Source organism: Apodemus sylvaticus, chromosome 8 (genome assembly GCF_947179515.1).
Source record: "Apodemus sylvaticus chromosome 8, mApoSyl1.1, whole genome shotgun sequence".
In the NCBI taxonomy this organism is placed as follows: Eukaryota; Metazoa; Chordata; class Mammalia; order Rodentia; family Muridae; genus Apodemus; species Apodemus sylvaticus.
In genome coordinates this window covers 63,766,502-63,770,246 of record NC_067479.1, presented here as the reverse complement: position 1 = coordinate 63,770,246, position 3,745 = coordinate 63,766,502, and positions in this window count along the sequence as shown.

Here is a 3,745-nt window from a genome sequence, read left to right as displayed (position 1 = left end):
TAGAGTAACCTAGTTTTTACTAGTTTTTCTCTCTCTCTCCATACATATGTGGAGGTCAGAGGTTGACATTGGGTGTCTTCCGCAGCCGTTCTTTCTCTCAGTTTTTGATACATCTCTCACTCAACCTGGAGCTCACCAATTCATCAAGGCTGGCAGACCAGCAGGCTCCAGGAATTCTCCTGTCTCTACCTGTCCAGCTCCAAGATTATAGGCACGTATAGCCAAACCCAAATTTTATGTGGGTTCTGGGGATCAAACTCAAGTCCTCATGATGTGGTACTGATAGAGCTATCTCCCTGGCCCCAGTTTTCTTAAATCTATCAAACTAGCCACAGAATATTTCATCAAATTCCTGTTTTACATTTTCCCAGTTAAAGGTTGCCCACAGCAGTTCTTATCACCACTCTGATTCTTACCCCAAACCTGACAGAAGACCAGGAGTTCAAGGCCAGCCTCAGCTACGTACTTAATTCTAGACTAGCTTGGGTTATATGAAACTTTGTCTCAAATAACTAACTAAATAAATTTTACAATATTCTTATCAGTTGTACCCCGACCACAGGTATGATAAATTGGTTTGTTCTCTAAGGTGTTTTGAGATTCTCAGCCTTGTCTCCAGAGTCCAACTTTGTTAGTAGCTACTATATGATGTTCTAAGTTCTCTCAGTCTCACTTGGCCTCCTGATTGGTCTAAGAGAGGGAAGCAGGGTTGGAGCTGGGGTGCATGGTTCTCAGGAGTTTTAACCTCCTTCAAAAGAGGACGATTAGCATTTCTCTGGGGTCACAAACTGTAAGATGTGAAACTTGGGGATGACATGGGACACACCTCCTCCATGAGGATGTGTCTTGTGAAACAAGGAGAGAAGACTTGACAGATTGAGTCTCAGAAGTTCCATGTACAAAGCTCACAAGTTTCTATGATTTTGTAGTAGAGCTACCCTTCCCCAGCAAGGGACTGCTTTTCCTTGATTTCCAAGATAAAGCACAGTGAGTTTAGGGATGAGAGAACCTCCAGAAAAAGAGGGCCACTAAGCCCTCTCTCTTAGGAAAGCCCTCTCTGGAAGTAGACACTTCAAAGTAATTCAATCTGCTCATCACAGAATCTTGGCAATCATTTAAATGTTGGCACACTACAACCATTTTCTGGATTATCTACCTTGCTATAATACAAGTCTCTTTCTTTTCTAGGAATTGGCCCATGCCACTGATCATGTGTGTGTATATATACACAAGAGTGTGTTTGTACAAGTCTGCTAGACTATAGAGGTTAGGGTCAGCATTGGGTGTCTTCATCTAATTGCTCTCCACATTCCTTTTTGAGACAGTTTTTCACTGACCCTTGCTTGCTGGTTTTTTTTGGGGGGGGGGCAGACTGGCTGACCAGCAAGGCTCTGAGACCCACCTGTCTCCAGTTTGAGGTCACAGATACACACTGCCTTGCTGTACCATGTCATGCAGGGGATCAAACTCGATCTCTGCTTGCATGACAACTACTGAACCATTATCCCAGCACCATCTAATACTTCTTGCATGCTTCCTATGTCCTAATATATGGCATCTATCAACTTAACTAAATGTTCACCACAGTCTACATTGTGTGCTAGATTGTTATTCTCATGTGATGCTCAAAGAAAATGCAGCCAAGAGAGGCTAAGAAACACATCCAAATTCACACAGCTAGTGTGGGAGTAGTTTCAGGTTGTTTATCTCCAGGATTCTTGGTCTTTAACTACCCATGGAACAGGGTTGTCTAGAGGCAGGAGATAGCACATCCCAGGAACTCTTTCAGATTCCCCAAGACCCTTGGCTCAAGAGGGCATTAACCAACTCTATGGTACAAAATTCTGCAGAATTCTGTCAGAATTTCATGTGCTGTTTTTGGAATGTGAAATGTTCTCTATAGGCTCATGCATTTGAGCATGTTGTCTCCAGCTAGAAGATTGCTTTGGGATATTACAGAACCTTCGGCACATGGGCCTAGCTGGCAGGTATGGGGTTATGGGGTAGGACTAGAGTGTGTTTCTATGTGTGAGTATGCACACACGTAAATTCAGAGTTCAGAAGAGCTGGAGTTACCTGTGGTTGTGAACAGCCTGGTATAGGCACTGGGAATTGAAATGGGTTCTCTGAAAGAGCAGTACACGCTCTTAGCCATAACTTCAGAGCTATCTCTTGAGTCAAGAATGGTCATTTTTAAAAATGATTTTCTATTTTAGAAGGGGGAGGGGGCTGGAGAGATGGTTCAGTGGTTAAGAGCACCAGTTGCTCTTCTAGAAGACCCGAGTTCAGTTCCCAGCACTCACATGACTGCTCCCAGCCACCTGTAACTGAAGTTTTGGAGGTCCTCTTCTTACCTCTGCAAGCACCAAACCAAGCACACATGCATTGCACTTCCATATATTCAGGTAAAACATGCATACACATGAAATAAACATGTAACTTCACAGTAGTTTCAATCACTACTTTCTCCCTACATTTTATGTCTCATGGAACTAGGTATTTCTTGAAGGCAGGACATCAGAAGAATCTATCTCTAGGAAAGTGTTTTGAAAACTTAACCTACTAAGGACTGTAGAGGCTGAGGCAATGATCATCTTCTAAACCCAGATGAAAAATGCCTCACTTGGATGACAGGTACAGGGACTTAGGGTATTGGAAAAACAGACACCTCTTTATTACTCTGGAGGACAGGGTAGTGAGATGTTATTCATGGTGGTGGTGGGCTTGGGACGTGAGATCATAAGTACCTGAGGGTCCAAGCTTTGCAGATGTGTCCTAGGTAGTTCCAAAGGAGTCTGAGAGCCTAACACCAGAATAAGACCCTAACTCTGTGTGGATAACTGACTGACAACCAGGTAGAAGCATTCTATTCCAGGCTGTTCTGGGCTGAATTATATCTCCCCAGAGTCATATGTTCTAGTCCCAATCCTCAGTCTTTCTGATGACTCTAATTGGAGATGGGAACATTGATGAGCTAAATAAGGTTAAGTGGGGTTATTAGGGTAGGCAGCCCTAATACAATATGATTGGCATTCCTATAAGAAGAGATTATGATAGGCTATGCAGAGGCAAGACCACGGGCCTGGTGTGGTGGCGCATGGCTTTAATCCCAGTCTTTGGCAGGCAGAGGCAAATGGATTTCTCTGAGTTTTAGGCAAGCCAAAAAAAAAAAAAAAATCAAAATATCAAACTAAACCACTCCCTCAAAAACCCTCAAACCAAACCCAAACCCAAAAGACAAAACAGAGGGAAGGACAGAAGAACATCACTTTTAAATTTTAAAATTTAAAGTTATTTTATAACTTAGTGTAGAACTGTTTTAAATAACCTAATTAATTTCTCATTTATTCCTTGTGTTATTATTAACATTTCCCCCTCCTCCCCTTTTGAGACAGGGTCTCATTGTGCTGCTCTGGCTGGCCTGAAACTCACTGTGTACACCAGGCTGTTCTTGATATATTTTGGCTTTTTGATACCAGGTCTAGCTATGTAGCCCTGGCTGGCCTGGGACGTTTATTCTTTCATGGAAACTCAACTATATTGACTTTTGTCTTGCACACTCGAAGTTCATAGATGAAGTTCATACACATGTTCACGAATATATTCTATAGGAAACCTTTACATATAAGCATAGAGGAGGAATTAGAAACCAAACCTCCTATTTTGCAACTAATTCAGCGGATAGGAAGCAGGACAGACCACAAATACATAGTGAAAGCCATAGAAAAGGCTTTTGGGCTTTTGT